We start from the raw sequence: 12,184 nt of genomic DNA, 5'->3' as shown, positions 1-12,184 counted from the left end.
AATGTATCACACCATCAGACATAGACAGACACCAAATTGTGTGTTGTCGTAAGATGGTGATTGATCGGTCCTATTGAGAAGCTGTGTGTAGTTGCTCTCCTTGTTCAGATTATTTAATTTCTAACTGTCCCATCGAATAGCTTTTTAGGAATGCCACTATCCAAGAAAGTCATTGGTACAATATGGCATTGGAAAATAATCTCGTTCATGAAAGATTTGGTGTGAAATTTATTATTATTGATAGATATTGGGTGAGTTTGCTTTTCCTTTTTAAAATTGCAGCTCGTTTGGATAGACATCATCATAAAGCTGATAAACATTTCAACTCGTCATTAATGGCCAGTAGATCATCAATTAATCGAAAGATTTTTCTACACCTTCTCGCAGTTGTTCGTTAATTATTATGACAAATGTGTGGACACACAAATTTGCAAAGAAAGATGTTGGACTTGAACCCATTGGTATCCCCACTGTCTGTTGCAGTAACTTGATTCCACATGATTCCACACTCTGTCATGTCGAATGTTCATGTGTAATGTAGAAAGATCATAAGTTCAGAGACGCTGAGCTTTACACTGATTGTTAATCCATATATAATGGAGCAAGTGTATGTGATTAAGTACATTATGTATGTATATCCACTCTTCACCCATAGGTTGGACAGCTGATGTGACATCACCCACAATTGTAACCTGAAATACTTAACCTCAAGGACCCAAAGGACCCAAAAGACACCCTACCCCCTTGCGATGTGGAACGGAGTATAGACCCAACTCTTGTATTATTAGAATCATGGACTACTCTGTGACGTAATAGGTCAAGGTGTGATTCTTCTCCTTTACTGCACCTGCTTCCGTATGTACCGTGCTATGGAGTCAAAATAGACGACCTCCATTTTATATCTGTGTCTGGCCACGAGTTACGGACATAACATGGCAGAGCCGGCTTCGTTCTTTCATGGATAATCACGGCACAGCATAGACGAGGATGCCAAAGAAAACTGGTGAGCAATCTCCAATGGCCGGGACGTCGAACCTCGAGCAGCCTGGAGGCTCGTCGGGCGGGGAATCATTGTGAGAGTTCAATTCCTGGAGGGAGAAATGGAATGATTACACTCTTGTCATTCGCTTGACGGAAATGCCAGTGGAAGAACAACTCGCCACCCTCAGAAACTGTTTCAGCCTCCAAATGAGACCCATGCTGTGGAATTGACTGGCGACGCTACTGTTGATGAAGTGATCACCACCGTCCACGCGTACTTGCAGGCACAGCATCATCAGATGCACGATTTGGTGGAGTTTTACGAGCACAAGCAGGAGGAAATTGAGAGTTTTGACTCATTTCTTTGTGCACTCCAGGAAATCGTGTTGAACTGTGATCTGGACAAGATGACTGTTGATCGCCATTTTGTCATCCGGATTATCACCGGGATTCCCAATCTGGATGTTCATCGGAAACTGCTTGAAAAGGCGGATGTCGACCTTAAAACAGCAATTGTTATATGCCAAAAAGAGGAGACAGGTAAAAAGGCTGACGTGATGGTTTCTGGGACTCATGGGACTAACCTGAAATTTGTCGCCAAGACATCACCCCAAATCAGCAAGCCAGCGGTACATCGACCGACACATGACAGCCATCATAGTGACAATCCACACTCTGACATGACCAAGTGCCCTGCAAAAGGCAAGAAGTGTAAGAAATGCGGTATTTGTGGACATTTTTGGAAAAGTGTGCCGGAAATCCAGAGAACACAAGGACAACAACATCCATATCAGCTATTCGTCATGTGGAGCTGGTAGCAGGTACCACTCAGGTTAACTTGGACAGCACACCATGTAGTCACACCATCAGATTTTGATGTGGACAGCACACCATCAAATTTTGATGATGAGCCCCTCGGACAAGTGACTTTTCTTCCCGATACTGGTGTGGCGGTCACAGCTATTGGTCCTCCTCATCTGAAACTGCTGGATATCAACATAGATAATCTAGAGTCTAGACGATGTACCTGGTGATGTGAGAGTTACTGATGCAGACGGTGCATCGATGCAGTGCCTGGGAACAATCCACTTGATCCTTCACAGATGGGATGAGTCAATGTCAGAGACATTGCGTATGTGTGCAACGGTGTGCAGATGGCATGTTTAGCTTATCAGCACCTCCAAGACCTACATCGGTGTTTGTGTGAGAAGCGGACAACCGGTACAACCACATATTCAGTACGGGTACTGGACATTAATCTAGATACTGACCCATCGCCGGAGAACCAGGTCAAGGCAGACCTTGTGACTGAATTCAGCAATGTGTTCGATGCCAATGTCCTACAACCGATGAACAGCACACCAATGATCAATAATCTCCACAACGACGCAGTGCCATTCCAGCTATGAAGGCTATGGCCTGGAGAGGCCTGGAGAGGCTTGGAGAGGCCAGACAAAATCTGAGTTGGATAACATGTACAAAAAGAGGCATCATTGCATTGATGGGCAGTGAGTGGTGCCATCCCCTTGTCGTCACAGCCAAGGCTAATGGGAAGATTCGGTTGTGTGTCGATTTCTGTAATCTTAACTATCATGTCGAGCGACCCATACACCCTATGACTAGACAAGCTAAAGCAATGTCATGCGTCTCCATTTGCAGATTCTTCGGAAGGGCTGATGCAACGCATGGCTACTGGGAAACCCCCCTCGAGGAAAAGAGCCAGCTCACCACAGTCTTCATCACACCATGGGGTACATACAAATACCGACGGGTCCCCCATGGGATTAAATGCTATCGGTGACGAATATTGCTACCGTGGTGACATCGACCTGGTCAGTCTATGCAACACTGTAAACGTGGTCGATGACATCCTGATGTTTGAAAATTCCTTCCCTGAAAATGTACAGCAGGTACGACAGTTCTTGATGTGCTGTCGCATGCACAGGCTCACATTGAATCCTGAGAAATTCCAGATTTCTCAGGCCCAAATGAAGTTTTGCAGATATGTTGTTGGATGGAATGGTATTGCTTGAGATGCTAATAAGCTGAACGTGAACTCCAACCAACATCACAGATCCTCGATCGTTTCTCACCAGCTCACCAGCTGGACCAGCTGGACAAGTTTTCGGCAGACATTGCCAGTGCATTAGAACTGCTACGTGGACTGCTCAAGAAAGGATCTGTCTTTGACTGGACTGGCGATCATGACAAGGCATTCAACGCCGTTCTTGTGTCACCACCAATCATGGACAATTTTGATCCAAAGATACCTACCATGCTTCAAACGGAAGCATCTTAGTTACAGTTACACGTTGAGCATCATAGACTGGTACAGTATGGATCACGACACCTTTCAGACACAGAATCCAGGTATGCCATTATTGAACTCGAAGCATTGGCCGTAGCTTGGGCAGTACCTCTTGGGACTTCCGTCGTTCAACCTTGTTGTGGACCATAGACCCCTGGTGCCTATTTTCAACTTGTGTACATTGGACGCCATTAAGAACCCTCGTCTGCAGAGTATTGTGAGAAAACTGACACCATACAACTTCACCACGAAAGTGAATCCGGAAGCGGAACATGTAATTCCGGACGCACTTTCATGTCATGCAGTTGATGAACCACAACTGCAGGATCTACTGGCAGGAATGGAGTTTTCCATTCATTACATTGTCACCTCTGCTACACAATAAATTGATGATAGTCCATCTGGCGACCACTTTCGAGATCCCATTCTCGAGAAGCTCCGGGACATTGCTCGCAACGACATCACCTGTCGTCTTCTTGTGAAAACTGTCACCGATGGTTTCCCCTCCAACAAAGGAGCCATTGACCCTCGTGTTCAGACTTCTACGGTATTCACAACGATCTGTCAATGGATGAGGTCTCGTTCTGAACGGAGCACGCATTATTGTGCCTGGAGCAGCCCGTTGAGATGTACTCGATCGTTTGTACGCTTCACACCAAGGAAATAGAACGTACAAAGACACGGTCCCACCAGCTCGTGTACTGGCCAAACATAAACAATGACATCGCCAACATCTGTTCTTGCGCCAAATGCCAAGAGAGGCAGCCTTCACAACAAGGGGAACTTCTGATGAGGGATCCATCACCGACACATGTGTTTGAGGATGTATGTAGTGATTTATCTGCGCATGATGGCCTTGATTATCTTGTGTACACCGACCGCTTGTCAGGCTGGACTTGTGTATACCTGTTTAACACACATGCCGCAACACGATTGGTCATTCGCGCTTTACGCAGTTTCTTTGTCGACCTCGGTGTTCCTGTGAGATTGCACACTGATGGTGGTGCACAATTCTCTTCACGGGAATTTGCTAAATTTCTTTACCGTTGGGGAATAACCCATCACCCATCATCTCCATATTGTCCGAGATCAAACAGACACACAGAGGCCGCCGTGAAAGCTATAAAAACGTTCATTGCCAAGATGACCAAAATGGTAATACTGACGATGATGAGTTCTGTCTAGGACTGCTGGAGTGGCGTAACATTCCACGTGTTGGCGGCCGTTCACCTGCCCAAATTGTATTTGGTAATCCTACACGTACTGCTGTACCTGGGCACCACCATGCATGTGTACCTGAGTGGCAGACAGCAGCAGGTGAGGCCGAACAGACAGCATCAACAATCCGTCAGCAGGCTCAGTGGCATTATGATGAACGTGCTAAGCATTTGAAACCTCTCGCTATTGGTTCAGAGGTCATTGTTCAAAATCTCCATCAAGAGAAAATGGGATTCTGTCTGGAAAGTAGTGGGAAAGGGACATCCCGGGCAGGATTACCTTCTTAAACGGTTTCTGGTCGAGTTATGTGGAGGAACCAACATTTCCTACACATATATTACTCTCCTGCTTCTGTTGACTAAGACAATGGTCCACCTGCAAATGCAAATGGAGATGTTACCCCACCACCAAGATGTCGTGGGAGGTCAAGAAAATGTCATGCAGATTAGGTTGGTGAAGTTGTACTCCACATTTGAATTACTACCGATGATGTCATGTGCAATCTGACGAAAGGGAGGTGTGATGTGGAACTGAGTATAGATCCAACTCTTGTGTTGGAATCATGGGCTACTCGATGATGTTATAGGTCCAGCTGTGATTCTTCTTATTTACTTCTCTTGCTTCCGCATGTACCATGCTCTGGAGTGGAAATAAACTACCTCCGGTTTATCGCTGTGTCTGCTGCCCATGAGTTACAAACACAACCCCGCCCCCCTCCACCCCCACCGAGGAACAAAAAGACCCAAAATACCCCGAACATCCAAAAGACCTAAAAGACCAAAAAGACAAAAAAGACCTTGAAGACCCTTAAAGACCCAAATAATCGAAAAGACTAAAAAGACCCCAAACCCCAAGAAGACCCAAAAGACCTAAAAGACCCAAAAGACCTCGAAGACCCTTAAAGACATCAAACACCTAAAAGACCACAAAGACATTTAAATACCCAAAATATCCTGAAGACCCCAAAATGCCCCAAAGACACTGAGTACCCAAATGACCCAGAAGACCAAAAATACCCCGAATACTGAAAATACCCCGAAGACCCAAAATACTGAGAAGACTTTGAAGACCCACAAGACACAAAAGACCCCGAAGACCCAAAAGACCCCGAGGAACCAAAACACCCAAAAGACCCCGAATACTGAAAACACTGTGTCTGCTGAACTATCTTGTGTACACTGATCCGAAAACATAAAATACCCAAAAGATCCAGAGGACCCAAAATACCTCGAGGACCCAAAAGACCCAGGGGATTCAAATGACCTGAGGACACAAAATAAAGAGAGGATCCAAAAGACCCTGGGGATCCAAAAGACCCCAAGGGGGACTCATGGAAATTCTGCACAATGTAAAATGTGACTTTAGGTCCCTAACCCCCACCCCCCCCCACACACACACACGCACACACAATCCCAAGTCCTCACTCCCCCTCCCCCCTCACAACTCAATTCTCTCTCTGCCCCCGCCTGCCACCACACTCAATTTCAGTGCTCCCCTCCCCCTTTATTCAAATCCTCAAACCTCTTTCCAACCCAATGTGTTCAACTCCCTCCCCCCCTCTCAAAAGCCTCAAAACCCTCAATCCCAACTCTGGCACCTCCCTGCCCTCCCTCACCAAAGCTATCTCTGTCATCCCCTTCCCCTTTCTTCTTCAAGTCCTCAACTGCCCCAAATCCCCAAGTATGTACTCAACCTCAATTCCAACCCCCAAGTCCTCAACACCTCCTCCCCCTGCTTTCCAACATCTCAATTTCCCTCTTCCAACTCCATGCACCCTTACCCACAACTCTCTTTCCTCCCCTCCCCATTTCTTCCTTTTCTTAACAACGTTACACAAATATACATAGGGAACTTTGGAGCATGAGAAGGGCATTCAGCCTATCATGCCTGCACTGTTCCTGGTCCCATTTTGTCAGAACAATGTTAAAAGTAAATAAAGATGGAACATTGAAATAACAATCACTTTCCCCTTTCTTCCATTATTCCGACAATAATTAATGGTTCAGCGTTTGTGTATTTGTTTTATTCCATCCATCCATCCATTGGGACCATACTCTGTGCAGAGCATTGGTGCTGCCTTAGCAGTATCCTAGGCTATTGGACACAATCCCGGACGGGTCGCTGCTCCGACACAGGATATCAGCAAGCTGTCACTCATTTTGCTAACCTCAGAAGGATGACAGGCAGAGTCAACCCCACCTGGTATTAATTCAACTGATGAGCAGGATTTGAACTGTTTGAATTTTGTCTGATTGTCACGCTACTACTCCTACAGTTGTGGGCCAATTTCATCCAGACTTGGATCAGCATGATCCCAATTAATGTGTAGGGGTGTTTTATCTTTGTTGGTGGTCTTACATGCCTGGTGTTGGCTTAATGGTCAGGGTAGTGGGCTTGGGATCCTCAGGTCCTGAGTTCAAATCTCGCTTTTTCATTGAATTAATACCAGGTGGGGTTGACTCAGCCTGTCATCCTTCTGAGGTCAGCAAAATGAGCACTCGCTTGCTGAGATGATAGAGCCATTCGAGTATCCTGCGTTGGAGTGGCGACCCATCCAGGATTGTGCCCAATAGCCCTGGAGAATGCTTTAGCAGCACCGACACTCTGTACAGAGTACAGTCCCAATGGATGGATGGATGGTGGGCTTGGCGGAAGGGGGAGAAACTCAAATTCTCTATGTAAATGTGTATCGTGTAGCGCCACCTCCAGGTGAGGGATGGTATTCCGAGTGTCCACCATTTCCAGTCCAGTGTTCCTGTCCTCATGTTTTCCAGTGCAGTGAGGTGTTTTTAATTATAAGCAGTCGGTATGTTTTTGCTTCATGCATATAACTTCATGGGTTATTTATTTGTTTTGCCTACATAGAGCTGTCAGTTGCCTGGAACAAGATCGCCCTTTGTGCGGGTACTCTGCTCGTGTGATCAATGCAGGTTTGGAGTTACACACACTTATATATACATGCAAAGTGATGAATGTGGTCACCATTTACCATACTCACATTTATCATATAAATTAAAAGGACAGGATGAATGAACTTAGACCGAGCATACTTGTGTTTGAACTATCTGCTCAGGGTTTGATTCCCAGGGAAAATTGTAAACTCTCAATCTGGTACTTCGCAGGTCATGTGTTACATTAGCATGTGCGCAATCTTTTGGAACTATGTTTAGTGTGGTGTCTTGTCTACTAGTTATCAATGGTGGATGCTGAAGATTCCACGGTGCATTTCCAAAAGAGTACGTCATTGTGTGCAATAGGCCAAATTTCAAACGGTTGCCCTCACTTACCTACATGGGCTCAGCTGTACCTGAGCAATGTTGCAACTCATACCTGGTCAAATATGCATTCAAAATGATCAATAGATTATAAAATTAATGTATCCATCATATTTTTTTTTGTAGGCCTACACATAGTCAAGGCTTATGGAAGAGCTAGAACACAGAATGGATCAGGATGCAACATAACAAAAGGAACAGCAGGAGGAGAATGGGGATGTGCCAACAGCAGGGCCGAGAGAGAAAATACAGAGATGGACAAACAAGTGATATGTGGTTAAGTTTGTGGGGTCGGGGAGACTGCAAGGGATGGACAAGATGAATACAGAAGCAAAATTTGGGTGGTTTAACAAGTGTATGAAAGATCATCGTTTTGGGTGGGAGATAATCCGAGATGGTGGTGAACAGCTGTCTTGAAGACCTGGAGGGAAGAATGAGATTAAAGACAATGTGAAAGTTTGCTCCACTTGTGGGGGCAAAAAAAAGGAACAAATGAGTGGAGTGATTTTTGCATTTTGGGAGTTTCACTCGAAGGAGGTTGCTGGCAGAAAGTGTGCACCACGCAGACACCTGGGGGGAACTGAACACGGAAAGAGCAGAGAGTGCAAGACCAGAAAGGAGGTGGTAGAAGACAGAGAGATTAACGACCTCTCTGTGATGGCGAAGTGATTGACCCATTGACTCAGCTTAATGGTGGGATAGTCCAATGATCTTGAAGACTTGGTTTTCAAGGCAGCAAGCTGAGCAAGGTGTGAGGCATGGGCGTCAGTGCGGAGGGAGAGAGAGCCGTACTCCATCAAGTTGCGGATGAAAGCCACGGAAGTGGACACGAGAAATATACTGCACTTTGCAACAAGTTTGCATCATCAAACATCATTGAATCAAAATATACTACACCTTGCAACAACCTTACATCACCGAATGTCATCAAATCAATCGGCAGAACTGACTTCCTAGGAATTGACTTATAAGTTGATTACATACGATGTACACCACATCTCAGAGTATGCTATTCCATCCGACCTTTTGAAGTAAGGGTGTAATTTAGTGTATACTGATATGATATTAAATTTCAATACATATCGGACAACACGATACATATCGCAATACTTAACCTCAACTCTTAAATGAGAATATACATCTTGTCATATATAATGTTTCTGTATTATGATTGCCTAATTTTATATAGCGCATACATCGTTCATCATATTCTGCACATGTGCTCGAAGGAAACTACAATGGTATTCTTAGACGTCACCAGATGTGCCTCCGCCCAAATTATTACATAATTACACATACCAAGTGCGATTTCCTTGAACCCTGATTCAAAATCTTAAATAATTCTGGCTGCCGGACCATAAGTCAGATCTGGTTGAAATTGAAAACATATTCCCAATCAATACTAGGTCATAATTGCGAACTTTCAAGTTGATTGATGAATCAATTCAAGAGTAATAAAAAAAAAAAGAATTTCGTTGAATTCAACATGGCTGCCAGACCATGTGACCCATTAATTATTCGTGAACACCCTGGTACAGCCAAGGCTTGTCCCCAAGCCACGTGGGTGAAGTTTCCTCTCGATCTGTCAAGCCATTCTGGAGGAGCATTTTAAAGTTTTGTTCTTCAAAAAAACCATAGCTGCCAAACCACGTGACCGATGACATAATAGGTGGATAACTTTTGTTCCTCATGGATTGGCGATCATTGATGTAAAGTTTCACCTCAATCTGTTCAGCTGTTTTGGAGAAGAAGATTTTTGAAGGATTTTATTTTCAAGAAATATGACTGCCGAACCACCTGACCGATGACGTTATCAATTCTTTTCCCCATTACAATTTAGCCCAAGATGACCCTCAAAACTTTTCATAATGATCGGATAAAGCGTTCGATGTAAGCAATTATGACGTCATCACGAAGTCAACTATGACATCATCAAGAAAAAAACCCCACACTTGTTTCACATGGGGAGTCCTTGACACTTCGCAAGTTTCAAGTTTTTCAATGGAGCGCTTTCGGAGATACAGACGTCCAAAGTTTTTCCTTTTTCCAACATGGCTGCCACAACACGTGATCTATGACATCATAATTATCGTTAAAACATTCTACATGAGTAGTCACACTGATGGTGAAAATTTTTGAATCAATCGGATAAGTGGTTGCAGAGAAAACAGAGAACATTAGCACGGACGTACGGACGGACGACCTAAAAACATGACTCGAGCGACTTCGTCAGCGGAGGCACAAAAAGAGGTGCGAAATAAATAGAGGCCACGGTCCTATCTTTGACACAAGATCAAGAACACAGGTCTTGTCCTTCGGTCTCATTGCTGGAGGCACCATTATTTACTGTTAAGAGCTTTGGATTACACAAAATACAGGAGTAGCATAAACAGATCATGCTGCTGGTGATAGGTCACTTACTCTTCGTGAAGGACATCGTGGGATCTTTAACGCCCACCAACGGAGGCTGTTAGATGGGATGTCCATTTTCACGTCCATCCGAGGGACCGCACACAAACTGATGCATCGCCCTGCCTGAGAAACACCAGAGTGAGAGTTTATAGCAGAGTTGGGATTCAAACCCAGGCTAAACAGTGCATACCTTTCATGTATCCTAGCAGCCATTTCCCCTGGTGATAGGCCAAGCATGTACACCCAGAGCAGCAATGATTGGCAAGTTACGTAAACATGTCATGTAACTGAATTCGACATCACGCTGACACCGTCTGACATCATCATCCTTGCTGACACTCTGCCTAACTTGCTCATCATAATCAAATCTTCTGATTGTTGCACAGAGGTAAAAACAATGAAAACTGTCTGACAGCGGTAGTAGGTAAAACAATGGATGAAATCAACAGGACGTTGATGGAGGTATGATAACCACCATGGGGGAAGGAAGCAAGGAGAAGCTGACATTTCATATATTAACCCTTTGTTGGAGCAAAATACAGGATTTCTGCTCTTATTCCCTCAGATGAAGGGTTAATGCCCAAAACTTCAGTTATCCTTGCTTCCCACGGCAGTTAGCATACCTCAATTAACCACATGATTCGACCTTATTCTACCTCCATTTTTATTATTAGTAATTATATTAGTTGAGGATCCATTATTCTACCTGCCTGACGACACAGATCGACACTCGCCTTCACCGGCAAGACTAGTTTTTCATTCCGCAGTGTCAATAGGTTGGCACAATTATTTGACAGTACCGGTACTTGTATTTCGCATGTCAGCAGCGACCAAGATGCCGAATATGTTCGGCTATCCAGAAAACCAAGATGGCAGCCATATCATTTTGTTTGGGTGCCATGGTGGGTGGAGTCAACCGACCAATGTGGGTGTGGTCCAACAGCTGACTGACCAATGGGTGCCCATTTCAAAAATCAACCCCAACAATAGCAGCAGCAACAGCAGCAACAGCAGCAACAGCAGCAACAGCAGCAACAGCAGCAACAGCAGCAACAGCAGCAGCAGCAGCAGCAGCGCTCTTGATACGCTTGTGACATGTCGTGGGTAAAGTGGAAAGTTAAACTATGGGAACAATTGTGTATTAGAAAATATAAGTGGATGAAAAATGCTTTGTTTAATTGACATACATTTATATATGAGGATGTTTTCAGCTGTGAATTTTCTTGGGTGACCTTGACCTAATAAAAATAGTTCAATGACAATGTGCTGAGAAAATGAATTCCCTTGCACTTCTTTATTCTTCACAGCAGTCGAAGGGGCACAGACACACAGACACACACACACACACACACACCCACACACACGGTAGCAAAGGGGGATGTGGCACGCTTGGCCACCTCCCAATCATCTGGGATGGAAAGGACAAAGGGCCATGTCAAATCCAACAGTTTCAAAGGCAGCAAAGACTGAGCCAAAATGGCAGCTTTAATGGGAACGAGACGCCCGGTATCATTCTGTTCGACATGCGTTTGCGACGTGGCCTGGCCTCCGGATCCAGCTTGATTGGACCACCGGATCCGGATGGTGAAGATCCGGATCCGGATCCTGTAACTTTAAAGTGATTTTTTCACCATTGAGAGGTGGGTCCAAAATCGATGCGCTTAAAACTACCATAAAGTGAAGCCAAACGCATTTTATTCTCAAACGTTTTCATAACTAACAACAATGCGAAACATGCCAAAATACATCGCAAAAGCACCAGATCGGGAGATCACAAAAATCGCCGAATTGTTCATTCTCAAAATGTTGATAAACGTCCTTGTGCCGAGCACAATGACAGCTGAAGCAATTACGATGATTCTAACAGAAGGGAGACATTCTTTCTTGGGTATTGCACCCATACCATAACCAAAAATCTTTTTGTTATCGGATAAAAACATTAATACACCATAAAAGTGCACTGAAGAGATGATGTCACAATGGCAAGAAA

General features: G+C 44.6%; 1 long non-coding RNA gene across 1 annotated transcript in view; it reads left to right on the top strand.

The window, feature by feature from the left end:
- The window catches only part of LOC147035385 (uncharacterized), a 32,059-nt gene extending 20,613 nt beyond the window's left edge, over positions 1-11,446 (top strand). The window contains exons 3-4 of the long non-coding RNA XR_015062271.1: positions 7,373-7,437; positions 11,019-11,446. This is a non-coding gene — a long non-coding RNA (uncharacterized LOC147035385). The remainder of the gene's footprint in view (positions 1-7,372; positions 7,438-11,018) is intronic.
- The last annotated feature ends 738 nt before the right edge of the window (positions 11,447-12,184 follow it).

The sequence above is a fragment of the Eptatretus burgeri genome, chromosome 1 (genome assembly GCF_056783735.1).
Source record: "Eptatretus burgeri isolate ZD-2024b chromosome 1, Ebu_testis_v1, whole genome shotgun sequence".
NCBI lineage: Eukaryota > Metazoa > Chordata > Myxini > Myxiniformes > Myxinidae > Eptatretus > Eptatretus burgeri.
The sequence above is the reverse complement of the archived record's forward strand: the minus strand, read 5'-3'. Positions and strand labels throughout refer to the sequence as shown.